The sequence below is a fragment of the Crassostrea angulata genome, chromosome 10 (genome assembly GCF_025612915.1).
Source record: "Crassostrea angulata isolate pt1a10 chromosome 10, ASM2561291v2, whole genome shotgun sequence".
In the NCBI taxonomy this organism is placed as follows: Eukaryota; Metazoa; Mollusca; class Bivalvia; order Ostreida; family Ostreidae; genus Magallana; species Magallana angulata.
In genome coordinates this window covers 12,865,734-12,885,090 of record NC_069120.1, presented here as the reverse complement: position 1 = coordinate 12,885,090, position 19,357 = coordinate 12,865,734, and the positions used below count along the sequence as shown (strand labels likewise).

The 19,357-nt window shown below is 33.0% G+C and overlaps 1 long non-coding RNA gene across 1 annotated transcript; it reads right to left on the bottom strand.

Annotated features, from left to right (window-relative positions):
- Positions 1-17,333: 17,333 nt before the first annotated feature.
- LOC128164966 (uncharacterized) lies at positions 17,334-18,513 on the bottom strand. The gene is made up of 3 exons (XR_008241009.1): positions 18,337-18,513; positions 17,972-18,068; positions 17,334-17,610 (listed from the first exon to the last, which is right to left on the bottom strand). It is a non-coding gene; the product is annotated as an uncharacterized LOC128164966 (long non-coding RNA).
- Between the last annotated feature and the right edge of the window lie 844 nt (positions 18,514-19,357).

Below are 19,357 nucleotides of genomic sequence, written 5' to 3'. Positions count from 1 at the left end.
TAAGAAAAAGCATGACTTTTCCGGATAAGTTAGTTCTGTTCAAATGATTCTAATTGTGCGTAATTCTATTTCCAATGTCGCGCTAAATTTTGTAAGTGATTTGATTAAAACTTAAGGAATATGTCAAGTTCATCCGAGATCAAATCAAAATCAAAACGGCAAATTCAAACTTTAACCCGATTTTTAAAGTAAGGTATCGGTATCTTCTACTAGTGAGGCAGAGCAGTCTAAGCCGAAGGCGTTAAGCATAGAATAGCAATGATCACGATCATAGGCGGCGCTGCAGTTCGTTTACATGTATTTACGTAGCATGCATTGTTTGTTCGCGTTGTGTAGCTGTATTTCATACCCATGGTTTCTCCCTTTATACTAAAAACATTTAAATGACGTGGATCGCAAGAGAAGCACAACGAACAAAACCGAGAGAAATCGAAAGGATATTAACGGGAATTTCTTCCTCTGGTAAAAAAAAGTGAACTACTTTAGGTGAGGATCATAACATTCATACGTACAGACCATGAAACGTACTACTACACCACACGCTCGCTGCACGCTCGCTACATGCTCGCTAAACGGTTCACACGAAACGCTGAACGGTTTACACGAAACGCTGCACGCTTTGCCCGAAACGCTAAACGATTTACACGAAACACTGAACGGTTTCCACGAAACGATTCTCGCACGAAACGATTTGCTCGCTTATCACACGCTTTGGACACGCTTTTATTCTGATCGATTCGGGTCCTCTCGGATTTTTACCCTGACTCTGTTAGTAAGAATTAATTCTAAGAAAACACGAATTAATAGAAATACTGATATTAAAAACATATATGTACATAAGTATTGAATCGATTAATTCAATTAATTTGGTACTTATATTAAAATCAAAAAAAATATTTTTTCACAGAATTAGCCAAAAATATTACTTCAATAATTAAAATATATTTATTGCTAAAAAGAAATATCCATGATTCTTATTAGTGCCGTAAATAATAAAAATTCCAAAGAAAAAAAGTAACACAATATTCAATACCAAAAATAAAATCCGCTTGATTCAAACTGAAATCGGTTTTTTATTATTCGGCGGGATTTATTTTTTCTTCTCACATTAATATTTTTATTGGTTTCAGAGAATACGATGTAAGAATACTAACAGTAAATAAACCCGTAATTATTTACATTGATAATTTTGAAAGTTATGTAAAATAAAATTAGTCCCATATTAAAGTTAGAAAATGCTATAAAACAACCGATTAATTTTTTTCTTATGTCGAATCATTCGCGTAAATAAATGTTCCGTACATAATATCACAGAAAAAAATCAATCGATTAAACAATAAAGAAAGATGTCGTTACTATTTCGGATTTCGGAAAGAACAAAAAATAATAAAAATGATTTAAATTTTTGTCTCAATATTCGTATACATAACCGGCGCCCCGCATAACGGCGTAAAATATTTCTATCATAATCTATTTGAATTAAGTACCATGCAAGCCAAATAGATTCCCATAATAATTAATTGCATGTGTACATTTAAGGAAAATTTCAGTGTGTTAATTACTTGTTGTTTTCCGTAATCAGTGTTTAAATAATTAGAATTATAATAACTTGTAGAAATATTTTTAATCGGGATTCAGAAGAATTTACTCCCCCCATTTCATAGAAATGAACAGTATATTTTTTTTCTATGTTCACATTTAATTTTGTTCAAATTAATGTTAAATAATCTATCATTGAAATTGTGTGCATCATCAAATACTGATTACGACTACCTTGGAGTCATTAAATTTCTATTGGCTATTGACAAAAAAAGAGACGCGTGACCATCCAATGAAAAAGAATACACAGAGTTTGATTGACAGGTTCAGCCAGGTCCAGGTCTTACCCGATGTCGGAGGTTATGTGTACTGGTTGTACACAGCCAAATAGTCTCATGAACTAGTCTTCTTTCAATACGCGTACTTTTCTTTTGTTTGTTAAAAATTAATTCAATTTTGTAAAAAGATAATTAAGTATATCATTTATAGATTTTTTAACGAGAATATCTCAAAGGAGTTTTGCCAGTCACAAACAGTTTAAAGTAATGGTTAATACGAGCGCTATTTTGAAACAATTAAATTGTCACAGAGTTCCGAATGAAATCTGATGAACGTTTCACACGGTTCTCGCACGCTTTGCCCGAAACGATTTACACGCTTTGCCCGAAACGCTGCACGCTTTGCCCGAAACGCTAAACAGTTTACACGAAACGCTTCACGATTCACACGAAACGCTAAACGGTTTGCACGAAACGCTAAACGGTTTACACGAAACGTTTCTCGCACGAAAGTTGCACGCTTTTTTGGTGTAGTAGTACGTTTCAGGGTCTGTATTTCCACTGTGATATATATATTAATTGAAAAGAATTGTATCCATTTACTTAATGCTTTTTCAAGGTTAACAACCCATATGGTATTTCTTGAGAAACACGGCGTAGATGTTGGTCGGTGTCAATGTTGCAAGGAACGTAACCCGTCTTTCGATAATCAGAGGAAAGTCCAACTGCAAGCAGTTCACACATGATGTGATTATATTTAAGCTACTAACGGAACCTAGACGATTGAGACTTCATAGTTGTCAATTGTTCTACACAAAACATGTTTTATGAGGATTTCTTTGTTTTCGGATTAAAATAAAATAATATAAAAATTCACATAAGCATATAAATAGCAACACTCCGCAGACAAAATAAATTTCGTCAATTTTATTCAGCAGTCGGTGATCACTGGTAAGAGAACCTTTATTTCACCCAAAAAACTATATTTGTCGCGCTTTGTTCTGAAAACTGGAAGTTGTACCCCCTTGTTGATCCAAAGGATGTATCAAAATATCGTACTGTCTTAAATATGACATACAAATAGCATGGAACGCTTTGGAATAACTTTTGAAGACTTGAAAAGTGGATCAGTACCTCCTTTTTCAAATATACCAAATGGCTTAGTTTTAGCTTTGTTTGAAGTTGTGAAATCCAAGAAAGAATTGAAAATTGAGGAATTGGTTGCAGAAAATTTATGGTAAATCTCTAAACAGAGCAAGTGTTATTTCAAAGGTTTATAAACTGGTAAAAAGTCTAAAGGGAGATGCCAGAAAAAAGTTTCTTAGTAAAATTTCTAACGCTGATGCTGGCACAACATGTGTATAAAGAAGAAAATCATAAGTTTCTAAACAATTGGAGCAATCCAAGCCAAAAATAAAATATGAATAAAGAAAGATGAAAACTAAGACAAAACTGAAACAGAAAACTGCAAAGGCTGGATAAAAAGTGAAAATGTTTAAAGACTAATTATAAATTAAGTTTAGAGAAACCAAGTCTGCAAAGAGAAGTTTTAAAGAAAAAATAACAAAAAGAATCGAACTGAAATGAAAAGTAAATCGTTGAAAATAGTATCTTTGTAAAGAAAATGCATGTACTAATTGCAAAACTCTATCTTACTCAGGTCAGTGGTTTCCAAGTCATATGTCACAAAAGACGCAGCAGCTCCCTCTATCAAAGTGATAGGTTTAAAAATGCCACGTGGTATGGCCTCTGGTAAACTCTCAATATCAGTATCATGAAACACAAATCGTTCATTCCTCTATGCATGCATTTGTATTTCTTCATTATTTTACCTCTTATAATTTGCAGCAGGTTGTTTTTTGTGTGATTGTCTCCTCTTTAATTCTTCCTTCAAGGAAATGGAAAAGGAGGGTTCTCTTTACTTTTTTCTTCTGTTGTGTATTCTTTGTGAAATTTCTCAACAGTTGTTTTGTTTTAGTTCTTGGTGTTTCAGGTTGGTTAATTTTTGTTTTCTTTCTCTCTCTTTCTAACCTTTTTCTTAATCGTGCATTTAAACGATTTTGCTGTTCCAGTTCTGACAACAGAATAGCGTTGTTCTGTGCTGTTTCACAGTACACCTGATGAGCTGTCTGTATCGTTTGATGGTGGATGGCAGAAAAGAGGATCAGGTCAGTCCTATTTAAGTTTGTCAGGTATTCATTATTAGGTCATCTGAGTAAACTCGGTGAAACTCAGGTGACCTGTTCTATCCGTTTTCGTCCGTCGTCCGTTAACAATTTTACATTTTTAACTCCTTAAAAACTACAAGGCTTATTGTTACCATTTTTAGTGTGAGGCATCTCTATGGTAAGATGAATCTAAATTATGAAATTCATTGCTCTATTACACCCGAGGCACCACAGGTGGGGCCAAATATGCCAATTTTTCAAAAATCTTCTTCTCTACTCCCATACACGTGAGGAAAAAACTGGTGGCATGGTTATAATGTCCATGAAGCACTCTATCAAAATTGTGAAATTCATGGCCCCTGGGTCAGGGGTTTTGGCTCTAGGGTGGGGGCAATATGGCCATGTAGTAAAAATGTATTTAATCTTAGAAAATCTTCTTCTCTATTCCCATATATATTTGTTAAATACTAAATGAGTGATAATAATGTCCAGATAAGAAGCCCTCTACCAAGACTGTTAAATTCATGACCCCTGTGTCAGGGGTTCAGGCTCTAGGATGGGGATAATATATTTGTTTAAAACTTAATAAATGATTATAATGTCCATGAAGCCCTCTACCAAGATTGTGAAATTCACGACCCCTGTATCAGAGGTTCAGGCTCTAGGATGGGGCTGATATGACCATGTAGTTAAAATCTATTAAATCTTAGAAAATCTTCTTCTCTACTCCAAGATATATTTGTTAAAAACTAAATGGATATTTATGATGTCCATGAGGCCCTTTACCAAAATTGTGTAATTCATGGCCCCTAGGTCAGGGGTTCAGGCTCCAGGGTGGGGCCAATATGGCTATAAAGTAAAAATGTATTAAATCTTTAAAAATCTTCCTCTTTACTCCCGGACAATCATGTGGTCAAAAAACTGAATGCATGGTTATGGTTTCCACTAACTCCTCTACCTACATTGTGAAATTCATGGACCCTGGGTCAGGGGTTCAGGAACATGGGGGGGGGGGGGGGGAGGGGGGGGGGGCAATATGGCAATTAGTGTTAAAGCATATAGTGTTTAAAAATCTCATTCTCTATCCTCACGCATCTGTATGAAATATTCATAATTATGTTTACCAGGAAGTCCTCTACTAAAATTTTAAATTTCATGTCCCCTGAAGTATGGGTTTTGACTAGGGCAGGACCAAAATGGATGTATAGGTGTTAATGCATATAATGTTTAAAAATTATCTTCTTTACTCTCACAGTATAGGGTTCATAGTTCTTTTTGAAAGATTTCAGGCTGGGAGGTGATCGTCATTACAAATTTATAATTTTTCTACTCCAGAATGAAACCTAATGAAATGCATATATGAGACTCCTCGACAAGTTTGTGTATCCATGGGTTATATAATCTACTCAAGTGACCGTTAAGGCCTATTTGCCTCTTGTTTAAAATTACAGCATTTATGATACATATATCTTCTATATGGCACATTGTATAATAGTCAAACTTCAGTAGGCTTTCTTGTGAATGGCATCTGATATAATACATAAAATGTAAGAAATATTTTTTCGTCAAATGAAATAATACAATACTTTAGTTGTAATACAGCTATATTACTGCCCAATTCCAGGTATATACATTGAGCATGCATGCTCTATTATAAACTGTGTAGATTTAGTGAAATTATTTTTTGCAGGACATGCAGCAATGATTGGCAATAAAACTGAAAAAATCATCAATTATGCAAATCGCAACAGCTATTGTAGAGTGTGTGATAATTCTGACAAACATGGGAAAGTTCTACCTATTCGTGACTGTCGGATGAACTGGTTAAAAAGTGCAAAAGCGATTGAGCCAGATAAGTGCTTACAAATGCTACAAACAAAAATTCAACAACTGTCGCAAGAGCAAGAATGGAATGAAGGTGCCATGTAAGAATGCAGAAAATGCTATGAAAAGATTTGTTGCATTGTTGAAACAATTCTCTAACGTAGTTTTAGTTGTTCACAAAGATTGACTCCATTGTCATCATCCGCGCAATGCATAATGTATGAATAACTGCAAGTGACTCTATTTGTGGATTTATAGACACGCTGCCGCTATTCAGAGAAGAAGTTCCCAAAAGAATTTCTTACAAACAAGTGGACATTATGAACGACTTAAGACAGCACACTACGATGCCAATAATGCCTTAGCAGATTCACAAGCCCTACAACGACTTGTGCTTCATCTTGAAGTTTCCAGAGAGATGATGATTAAACACAGTTTCAGTGTTGACTTTGTGATTGAAAATGACAATTATAGAATGTTATTGAGTAAAAATGCTTCTTCTTTGAAACGTTTTGTTTAAGGCCAACAGAATTGCGGCTTCTGGTCTTCATTAGACCATCTTGTATTGCATACCAGATAGTTCCCTTGAATGGCATAAAGTGTGTATTGTCTGAAAAAAGCATGGGTAAGGCCATAGTAACATCAAATTGTTAAATCATCATGGCATTGCATCATTATTTTATGAATTCTAAATAAGCTCTAACTTGCTTGATATTGCAAAAATATTTCTGCGCCAGTTGATGGTTAATTCATAGCTCTATAGAAACAGCCAGACTGAAATCTACCCGCCCGATTTATCGATTGGTCGAAATCTACAGCGGCTGAGACTGACAAGAAAATGACATGGCAGATATCGACACGCCCTGTTTATCGATTGGTCCAAACCTACAGCGACCTAGGAAAAATCACGGACTGCACGAAATAATCATGACGATATCAAACCCAAAGTCTCACAGGAGACGATTTGGCTGTTTCTTTTAGCCAACTTACTCGCATACATCAACAGTAATTTAGTGAATTATACTTACTTTTCCTAATTAATTTATCGATTAGCGTAAAGAAAGATGTTAATATAAACAATAAAATGCTTTCTTTGATGATTAATTCGGGTTATGAAGGTAGTGATCATTGCGGGTTATGTATTATTTCTGCAATGTCACTACCTTCATATCCCGAATGAATCACCAAAGAAAGCATTTTAATGTTTAAATAAAAACCTACATGTATTTGATATGGAATACTATGCATATTGCAAATACAGATTGAAAAGTATTTTTCTCATTTATTTTTTCTTTTATCAAAGAGAGATAACACAAACAGTTATAATAAACGGAAAAAGTCCTAAAGATATTTTCTCCAACAGCCTGGATACATCGTTTTCACAAACTGTATTTCATGTTGTATTATACTTTCAATTTAGGTGTATAATTTCAATGAAAAATATATACGATAACTTTATTTATAAGCATTTTGCATGCTATTTGAAAGAAAATCCAAAATATTTCAACATAAGCATCAAATTTTCATGTTAAATTTATATAAAATTGAGGAACGTCTCGTGTGTCCTTAAAAAGGGGTCTAACAAGTGTTTTTGTGTTCACAATTTTCAGATGTTTTCCATGCAGGACGATGGTTCTCATTTCAGACATAAAACGAAAATTTAGCGGAATTGAAGTTCTGTTGTGAAAAATCCAAATCCGATACAATGTAGTAATTTTAGAAAAGATCAGTATGTCTTTAATTCATGGATAAAATTGTGCTATTAACAAAGACCAATAGTGTAACATTTCCCTGCTTCTAATTTTAACGTTTTAATTAATTTAATTCATTTATCAAAACAATTCAACTCAGTCGCAAAGGTTAATGAAGCTTTTTGCGCAATTTCCAGTGCGCACGAAATTTCAGGAACAGAAAGAAAACCCTTTTAATTCCTCATTAGTACTTTGAGTTTTGGAAGAATCTCGTCGCATCAGTGCAAAACCCATGACCAAGAAAGAGCATAAAACCGATATTTTACTGCAAATTATGAAACGTTACGGAACGGGAAGTAGCAGTTTACCGGACATTTGAATTTCATGTATGTGATTATTAAGTTATGCAGCTTTTTTTCAGATTTGGTCAACTTAAAACGCTCTGACATTGTATTTTATGAGAATCATCTTTCTTTGCTTATTTCTATGAGCAAAACACAAAAACTCAAGACTGGAAGTAATGTTATTGTTTCTAGGATAGATAATGTAACATGTCCGTATAATTTATTAAAATTATATTCAAAAATTGCTATATTTTCGGGGCAGTTACTTTTTGTAAGAAATCTGGTAAATATAAATTAAGAGATTCAGGACCATTGTCGTATAGTAGGTGTAGAGAATTATTGCTTGAAGCATTAGAATATTGGTGTGGATAGGTCCAAATTCTGGCTTCATAGTCTTAGGTCTTGGGGCGATACCGCGGCTGCCAATGCTTGTGTGAGTGACAGACTGTTCAGGAAGCATCGCAGGTGGCGTTCCAACAATGCTAAATATGGTTATGTGCATGAAAATGTTCAGTCATTAATGTCCATCTCCAAGTCTTTGAATACTAGTATGTAATTATCTATATAAAGTTATATAAATCATGATTTATTTATTTTTTTCTTTTCCCCCTTTCTTTGTTATATTCGAAATGCGTTAGTCTTGGAGCATTTACCCATAATCAATGTTGTTATGATTGAATAAGAAAGTAAATATTTATACCCCCGCAAACAAAGTTTGGGGGGATATATAGGAATCACATTGTCCGTCTGTCCGCTTGCTTATGACCTAAGGGTGTGTCCCAATGTCATTCAGTCAAGGTCACTGGCAGAAAAAATGCAAAATTCGTGTCCGGCCCATATCTTTGTTATGGAGAAACATTGGAAGTTCTTACTTCACACAAAAATTGGTTATGACCTAAGGGTGTGTCATGACCTTGAGCCAAGGTCATTTGGGCAAGGTCACTGGTCACTGGCAGAAAAAGTGCAAAATTCGTGTCCGGTCCATATCTTCCTGATTGAGAAGCATTAAATGTTCTAACTTCACACAAATATTGCTTAAAATTTGACACCAAGCTTGCTTGTCTCAGGCCACATAAAACTATTTTAGATTCTCATCCCCGTCTCTCCGAAAATGGTCTGCTCCGATGATTTTTTTAAGGAAAAAAGAAATATAAGGAAAAAAAATCGGAAAGAAATCGGGCTCAGTATACCAATAATTCAAAATGTTTAAATATTAAATGTTGCTTTACATGTGGATTTCATTTGATTCCAGTCATGGTTGTTAACGGAAGGATGCAAATGTCCTCATGCATTAACAGTTAACTTTAAAAAAATGGAATTACAGGATAGAAATTGGTTTGTTTACTCCTATTAGCATTAACAGTTTTCAAAAATAAAGCAGTTGTTATTTATAGAAAATGGGCAGTGAAATAGATTCATCCAATATTTTCTATAATAGCAAAGATACACGCGTTATGATTTTTTTCTTAGCGGGGGTATCAATTGTAAGCTTGCTCACAGTACCTCTAGTCTAGCAAAAATACACGCGTTATGATTTTTTTCTTAGCGGGGGTATCAATTGTGAGCTTGCTCACAGTACCTCTAGTCTATGTTCGTTTGAGATTGTTTGAATTAGAGCATAAATATATTTAATTTTAATGCAAGTTGGAAGATATAACAAGGTTTTATCCAACACGTGATTGTCTATTTATAGTTTGTTTATTAAGGGTAGTTTACGCGTAGTAATACTGGTTAGACCGGTTATATAGAGCATGACTGGCATGCTATGTTGTACAACTATATTAAGGTAAGAACATGTACTATTCAAATGAACTATGTCACGTGTCTTTATATGTTATTTGTATGTTTATTGTCTCACTAACGTGTGTTCGATCAAAAGTTTGTCAAAACAGCCAACATATACCTGGTATATATAGTTTCATTATATTGTTAAAATGTTAATCCACAAACTTTTGAGAAGAGAGGGGGGAATATTAATGACATACACAATGACATATGTCAAATCATGAAAATGAACAAGAAATTGGTGGGGGAAAAACATTGTTTATAAAGATCAAAAGAGGATTAAGAGAATTAAGAAAATTGAAAGGAAAATAAAAAAAATTATTTCATTGAAAGAACAGCTAAAAGCTATGAAAATCAGTGACTTAATCAACAAATAAAAAGAAAGGATGATATCATAAGAAACGTATTGAAGTGTACATACTTAAAAAGAAACAGACATAGGGGGCAGGGAAGGAGGAAAAGATTAAAAACCAACGAAATGCAGTATTTTTAGGTAAAGGTGTGCAGTGTAATACTTTTAAAAACTGTATTGAAAGATTTGGAGAAAGAGTTGGGTGTTTTAAATTGTGAGAAAGAGGTTGGGGAGAAAGAAACAGAGTATGTGAAAGTTTTGAACTTTAGAGAAAGTACTCAAGGAAAACGTTATAATTTTAAATTAAAAGAAGTTGTATACACCTGAAGGTCACATAATGTGGGAATTAATCACATTAAACCTGTTATTAATGCTGTTTTATCTCGTGTCGATTTTAAAATTTTAGATATTCCTTGTAAAATAACGAATTCTATTTTAACAACAGAAATGGGTGTTTTAGGCCATCATCAATTTAAAGAGCATTTATTGAATTCTGAAAATATGACCATGTTGCGTTGTGCAACAACAAAAAGGATAGACATTTTTATGGAGTAAAATTTAGCACAGATGCCAATATTTTTACTGCTGGATTAAGAGAAGTGAGTGACGCCAAGGCAGATACATATGTTTTCACGACAAAAGACATTCTTAATGAAATAAGTGAAGGACATTCAAGTGAAATTTCAAATAATGTATCTTGTTTCATGACAGACATAAGTTTTACAGAAGAAAAAGTGAACAAAGTTTTAATGAATGAATGTACTGATTTTAATTGTAACAAAGATTTCTATTCTTTTAAGTGTTCTCTACACCCTCTTATACAGTTTTGAGATGAATGTCTTCAAGAAATTTCAAGACTCGAAAAAGATTTTAATATTAATTTTATTTAAATGAACTATGTCACGTGTCTGTATATGTTATGTGTATGTTTATTGTCTCACTAACGTGTGTTCGATCAAAATTTTGTCAAATCGGCCAACATATACATGGTAAATATAGTTTCATTACATTGTTAAAATGTTAATCCACAAGCTCGTGTTTGAAATTTTTGAGATGAGAGGAGGGAATATTAATGACATACACAATGCCATATGCCAAATTAGAAAATAAACAAGAAATTGGTGGGGGGAAAACCTTGTTTATAAAGATCAAAAGAGGATTAAGAGAATTAAGAAAATTGAAAGGAAAATAAAACAAAATTATTTCATTGAAAAAACAGCTATAAAAAACAGCGACTTAATCAAAAAATAAAAAGAAAGGATGATACAAGAAACCTATTGAAGTGTACATACATGAGAAAAAACAGAAGAAGGAGACATGGAAGGGTGAACATATTAAAAACCAACGAAATGCAGTATTTTTAGGTAAAGGTATGCAGTGTAATACTTTAAAAAAATGTATTGAATGGTTTGGAGAAAGAATTTGGTGTTTTAAATTGTGAGAAAGAGATTGGGGAGAAAGAAACAGATCTAGAGTATGTGAAAGTTTTGAACTTTAGAGAAAGTACTCAAGGAAAACTTTATGATTTTAAATTAAAAGAAGTTGTATACACCTAAAGGTCACATAATGTGGGAATTAATCACATTAAACCTGTTATTAATGCTGTTTTATCTCGTGTCGATTTTAAAATTTTAGATATTCCTTGTAAAATAACGAATTCTATTTTAACAACAGAAATGAGTATTTAAAGTCATCATCAATTTAAAAAGCAGTTATTGAATTCTGAAAATATGACCATGTTGCGTGTGCAACAACAAAAAAGGGTAGACATTTTTATGGAGTAAAATTTAGCACAGATGCCAATATTTTTACTGCTGGATTAAGAGAAGTGAGTGACGCCAAGGCAGATACATATGTTTTCACGACAAAAGACATTCTTAATGAAATAAGTGAAGGACATTCAAGTGAAATTTCAAATAATGTATCTTGTTTCATGACAGACATAAGTTTTACAGAAGAAAAAGTGAACAAAGTTTTAATGAATGAATGTACTGATTTTAATTGTAACAAAGATTTCTATTCTTTTAAGTGTTCTCTACACCCTCTTATACAGTTTTGAGATGAATGTCTTCAAGAAATTTCAAGACTTGAAAATATTTTAATATTAATTCTAATAACTTGTTTTGTGAAAAATCCTATACTTTTTATCTTTTTAGATAGATGTGTCGAAATTGTTTTTTAAAGCTGGAACAAGTGACCTTCTTATTTTTATTAAAGACCATGGTATTGGAAACATACCCATCATGAAAGTAAGATGAAATTGTTTTAATGTTCTGTTATAAAATGCTGCAGGTATATTTTTAAGAAAACATTTTTTATCTGTCTTCGTCAAAAAGTATGTTAAATGTAGTTCATAACTTTATTTTATGTGCCCTTCAAAACTATTTTTTACGTATTTTAAGAGCTCTGGATATTTTATGTAAAGCTTTTACAGAACCCTACTGGAGAAAAACATGATGTTGAAAATGGTACAACAATGGGTTCTGTATCCTATAGAAGAATGTTAGATTTTTTAAAATCTTGTACAGGAAATCCATAGAAGAATGTTAGATTTTTAAATTCTTGTACAAGAGATTCATAGAAGAATGTTAGATGTTTTAAATTCTTGTACAGGAAATCCATAGAAGAATGTTAGATTTCTTAAATTCTTGTACAGGAAATCCATATATACTTTTAAAGAGAAAAAATTAATTGTTTTATGGTTCATCCTTACCATGTTCTGATTTAGAGGACTTTTCGTATGAAAGTTTTAATTTGATATCGCCTGTTCCATCATAAAGAAGTCATGATTTGTTCTGTACCAAATTATGATTAATTTTTTTACACCTACAAAGTACTGTTTTATTTAATGACAACGAAACAGATGAATGGCATCATTACATAAGAAAGAAGATATTATTGATAATGTTAGGAAAAAAACAAAGGAAATTATATCTGTGAACAAGACTAGAAAAACAGAACTTTTACAACGGCATTTAAAGGTTATAAAAGACAAACAAGATTTTGTTAAGAAAACCAAAGAAAAACGACATAAAAAGATCAATGATGCTGTTGATATTTTACAAGCAGATGGCATGTGGACAACAACGGAAAGAGTGGACTCAGAATTGGGAAAAATAAAGAAAAAATCGGGGAGGGGAAAATGACATTAAGAAATTAATTACATTTTACAAGAATGTGTTTGTGTCACAGATTGGCCGTGCTGGTTGTCAGAAAGAATAACTATTTGAACATTTTACTACATTTTAATACTGTATAATACATTTGTTCATTTTGTGATTCAGTTTTACAGAGAAAATTTTAAAGTTTTTGGGTCACGTATTAACTGGTCTGTAATGGCGGCCTCGATGGGCTCCAAAACCATCCGTCCAGGTTAGACAGGCCAAAATTGGAGAATCTGAACTGTTGAATGCTATAAAATGCTAAAAAGAATGTGTCTTGTTTCATGACAGACAGAAGTTTTACAGAAGAAAAAGGGAACAAAGTTTTAATGAATGAATGTACTGATTTTAATTGTTACAAAGATTTCTATTCTTTTAAGTGTTCTCTACACCCTCTTATACAGTTTTCAGATGATTGTCTTAAAGAAATTTCAAGACTTAAAAAAAGATTTTAATATTTATTCTAATAACTTGTTTCGTAAAGAATCCTATACTTTTTAATCTTTTGGATGTGTGTCGAAATTGTTTTTTTTAATGGAACAGGTGACCCTCTTACTTTTATTTAAAGCCAGGGTATTGGAAACATACCCATCATGAAAGTAAGAGGAAATTGTGTTAATGTTCTGTTATACAATGCTGTAGATATTTATTTTTTAAGAAAATATACTCTCATCTGTCTTCATTAAAGAGTATGTTGAATGTAATTCAGAATTTTATTTTATGTGCCCTTCAAAACATTTTTTTATGTATTTTAAAATCTCTGGGTATTTTATGTAAGCTTTTGCAGAACCATACTGAAGAAAAACATGATGTTGAAAATGCTACAACAATGGGTTCTGTATCCTATAGAAGACTGTTAGATTCTTGTACAGAAAATCCATATAATCATACTTTTAAAGAGAAAAATTTCATTGTTTTATGGTCCATCCTTACCATGTACTGATTTAGAGGACATTTTGTATGAAGGTTTTAATTTGATATCGCCTGTTCCATCATAAAGAAGTCATGTTTTGTTCTGAACCAAATTATGATTAATTTTTTTACACCTACAAAGTACTGTTTTATTTAATGACAACGAAACAGATGAATGGCATCATTGCATAAGAAAGAAATTATGATTGATAATGTTAGAAAAAAAACAAAGAAAATTATATCAGTGAACAAGACTAGGAAAACAGAACTTTTACAACGGCATTTAAAGATCATGAAAGACGTACAAGATTTGTTAAGAAAACCAAGGAAAAACGACATAAAAAGATTAATGGTGCTGTTGATATTTTACACGCAGATGGCATGTGGACAACAACGGAAAGAGTGGACTCGGAATTGGGAAAAATAAAGTAAAAATGCGAAAAAAATAGTGAAATTAAAAAATCAATTACATTATACAAGAATGTGTTTGTGTCACAGATTGGCCGCGCTGGTTGTCAGAGAGAATATCTATTTGAACTTTTTACTACATTTTAATACTGTATAATACATTTGTTCATTTTGTGATTTAGTTTTACAGAGAAAATTTTAAAGTTTTTGGGTTTCTTATTAACTGGTCTGTAATGGCGGCCACGATGGGCTCCAAAACCATCCGTCCAGGTTAGACAGGCCAAAATTGGAGAATCTGAACTGTTGAATAGTTGAATGTTTAGGGTGGTTTCATTGTCCTTGAGGCTGAGTTCCGGAATACTGAAGTATTATAGTTCTGGGGCCCGTTTCACAAAGCTATCTTATGACAAATATCTGTCTTAAAACCAAAATTTGTCATAAGTTTTTATCATAGCTGTTTCACAAAAGTGTCTAAACTTATGAATAGCTTAAGATTGTTCAAAATCTTAAGACACCCAGATACTTCTCTTAAGTCAATTTTAAACATGGCGGCGGCCTGTGTTTTGATAAGAAATAGGTAACTTAAATGGCGTGAGCGTGTATTCAGGGACAGAATCAACCCATTAGATTAAATGGACGATTGTGACATCTTAGAGAAGTTCCGTTTGCCACGACTTCTTATCTTTGACTTATGTAATGAGCTTAATGACCGTTTAGAGCATCAAACCAAAATATAACATGCCTTCCAACATCATTGCAAGTCATGGTTGCGCTTTGCTTTTATGCAAGTAGAAGTTTTCAAGCTGTATGTGCAGATCTTCATGGTATAAGGAAAGCAAGTGTGTCCAGAATTGTTTACGCTGTTACATCTACTCTACTTGCCTTAAGTCATGTCTACATTAAATTTCATTCTACTGACAGAGATATAAACAATACTATACTGGACTTCGCTCATATATGTAATTTCCCAAATGCGATAGGGGCAATAGACGTGACACATTCTTATTCAGGCACCTTCAACTCATTAGTGTTTGTTTGTTAACAGAAAAAACTTTCATTTAATAAATGTGATGGCAGTTTGCAATTCCAATTTGAAATTTTTGAATTTGGTAGCAAAGTGGCCTGGATCATCTCATGACGCATTTGTGTTCTCAAATTCTGTTTTGTGTCAAATTTTTGCGAATGGCAACATTAACAGAGGTTGTCTAGTTGGTAACAGTGGGTGTCCGTAAAGAATCACTTACTAACACCCGTCTTTAACTCAAGCAACCCCATGAGGAGGCATACAATGATGCCCACGCTAAACCAGGGCCCCCATTGAGCGAGCGTTTGGCGTCCTTAAAATGAGGTTCCGAATCATCGATCGCTCCGGAGGGACCCTACTTTTCCGGCCCGAGAGAGCTTGTGGAATCGTGACTGCTTGTATGGTGCTACATAACATTTACATCAAAAACAACGTTCATTGCCACATTTCCTTTGAATATTGTGTTCATTTAAATTTTATTAAAATTTCAAAATTGTTTCTGTTGCTTTATATACTGGTAATGATAAAGTAATAGTGATTTAAAGGGGCGTGGTCACGATTTTGGTCAAAATTTATTTTTCGATTTTAATGTTTACAATACTTCAGTAAGGCATTTTTAATAGTCAACCAAAATTTGAGTGTCATTTGATGAGTTATAAGCGAGTTACAGAGCTTACAATTCTTCGTTATGTAAACAAAGCTTTTGTTTACATTTTAAATGTTGAAGTAAAAATTCCAGTTTTAGACCTAAGCTGAATGTGTTAATTGTTAGGAACTGTTTATTTATCCTTAAAATGAATAATAAGATAGACAAATCAGCTTTAAAAATTTTTTTTTACTGGTATATTGAACCTATGTCAACAAAAACAGGGCACGAGCCTTGTTTACATGACGAAGAATTGTAAACCCTGTATCTTGCTTAAATTTCAACGACTGGCACCCAGATTTCATTTGATCATTAGAAATGCATTCCTAAAGCATTGCAAATAATAAAAACAAAAATAAAATTTGACCAAAATCGGGACCATGCCCCTTTAAAGATATTTCATCATTTTAATGCGAGCGTGCATTTGTATACAGGTATTTAGGAGGCCAAATGGTCAGTAAATTACAATTTTGAATTACTATAGAAAAAATTAAGATTCTATGGTTTCAAAATTATCATTTTATAATTTTATTGATTTATCTTTCAAACATTCAGCCTCCTTAATAATCATCAATCAATAAAAGCACACTATTTTCTTCACTGGTTTGTTTTTATTGTTCTTATCAAAAGAAAGTACAAAAACATACGGTAAATTATAAAGTATCCCGTAATGTTATTACATATATATATTTATGCTGCAGATTTCGTAAATAAATTCTTTACTTTACAATTACTGATTGAATTTTATGCAATCGCTCCTATAATAATTATCTTAAGATTATCTTAAGATAAGTTAAAGTTAAGACAGCTTTGTGAAACAGCTATGTCATATCTTATGATAATCATAAGTCAAATCTTATGACAATCTTAAGACATGTCTTATGATAAATCTTATGACAACTTTGTTAAACGGGCCCCTGGTATACTGTAATAGAGGAAACTGCAAACTGTGGTACTGCAATACTGGCATCTCAGAAGTGAGAGGAACCTGGTTAGAATATACAAGGATGTAAATACTTTACGTTGAACAAACTCTAGTACAGGACAGCGTGTCCATATCAGGTGCCTGCTACGCCCAAACTGACGACACCAGCACGGGAATTTAAATGCCTAACCAGTTGAGTGAGTTTAAGAATCTAAAAATAGTTCTATGGACACCCGATTCGGATTAATATTTATGTACAGGTAAAAACTATGGCAAACAGTTTGGACAAAAATGTGACAGTTTACACTCGATATGTCTTAAAAATTTAAGACACCAGTATATTGTTGAACATTCCTGTCACTGGAAGTCACTTTCTGGACAAATAACTCCCTCATAACAGCATCAGGGTTCTGGGACTTGGTCTTCAGTCCTAGGAGCTCTGTCATTTCCTACATGCCAAGATCTGTCTGAACTCCAATGTCAGCTGTTTCCCTTGTAATTTGTGCAGAAGTTGCTAAATAATCATGATCAGGCATACCAGAATGTTGCATTCCTAAAAAGAAATTATATAGAAACATTAAAAAACTATTTGCTCTATGTCAACGAGTTATATTTAACAGGTGTCTTATTGTCAGTCAACAATATATGGGGTCTCTATACATAGCTATGTGGTTAGAGCACTGGCATGGTATGCCAGAGGCCCTGGGTTTCAGTCACAGTTGAGCCTTGCCTTTATATAAACTGTGACATATATAAACAGTTAACACTTGCTCGATTGGTCAAAAAATCTATTAGAATAAACATGCAAGCTTATTTTTTTAAGTAATATTTTGTTTAAAAACTCATAATATTACAGACAACTCTACTTCAAAATAGTTAGCAGAAGAGAAGTTCAAGAACTCATGTGTAATAACCTGCACTTTCTGACACAGAGTCGGAGGCAGTTACAACGACTTCTTCACTGACTACAGGTGGAGTCTGGAAGTCAATATCCATTTCACTTGAACTTGCCTAAAAAAGGAATGAAACATATAATGAACATTTGTCATAATTTTGTGCAGTGCAAAACTAAATTTGAAACAGCATTAACATAGGTCTTAACACTACCTCAAAAGAAAATACATGACATGTAACAATTCAATGAAGATTATACAATTTTGATATAATTAATATCATTATATCACATTTGATAGTTAATAGATGAAGTTATTTAATTCTTTCAAATGCACCACAATGACATAATGCATGTATTATGGTGATATTTACAAAGTTTGCTTACATGAAGTTCATAACTATCCGACTGCGATGTGAAGGCACAAGTAATATTAGATGGTTTTTCGGAATTCCCACTGTTTCGTTTGTCGATCGACCCCGTGCTTCTAGATTTGATGGGTTCTTTGAAGTTGTTGTAGGAAACAATGTGGGGTATGGGTTTTCATTAGTTGACTTCCCATCAACAAAGTGTTTGATAACAACAACAGTCAATATCCGATACACGCGCCGCCTATGTGCCACTGTGTTAACCTTTTTATTAGGACAATTCTATTGTAATAGATGATTCTGACAGAAGATAAATCGATTAAAATTCATATAATAAAACTTTAATTTTGTATATTTAAACCTCAAAATGTATATTTACCCGTAATATGAGTCGATAATACAGGATCACAGTTCATTAACTCGCACCAGAAATAAAAAAAAATATGGAGATCGCCATTACAAATGAGGTGACAAGAGGGACACGGATTTTTCGGTTTTTTGTCCTAAAGAGAAGAAACATTTCAAGTACAATTTAATCAAATTGAAGGGTAGAATCTTCTTGAAAAAAAAACATCCGGAGCACGAGGAAACTCAATAATTTCCCATGTAAGCATCGATTTTATTTGTTTTTACAAGTAAAATGCTAAAATTTTATATCATTTAAACAATTCGAATAAAATGGCATACTATATTTCGATAGTGTAATCATTTTAGCATCAAATTCTTTTCGTTGATGTCGAACCATGCTTGCGCAGGAGAGCGCATGTGACTAAAGTCATTTTTTTGGGAAGAGTTATCTCCCGCTATCACTCTCCAGTATAGCAGAGGAAATTCCAGCTGGGTGAAACAATAGCTAAAAATTTATGAAGCGAGGAATGAGCGCTTGATTATTAAGAGTTGATGTATGCATATTCCTATATATTCTTGAAATAAATACAATTTAATATATTAACCAAATAAAACTGAAAGTGAAACTGACACCACCAGTGCAAGTGTCAGTGGCAGTGAACCTGATTGTGAGGCAGTATCATCAGCAGTGC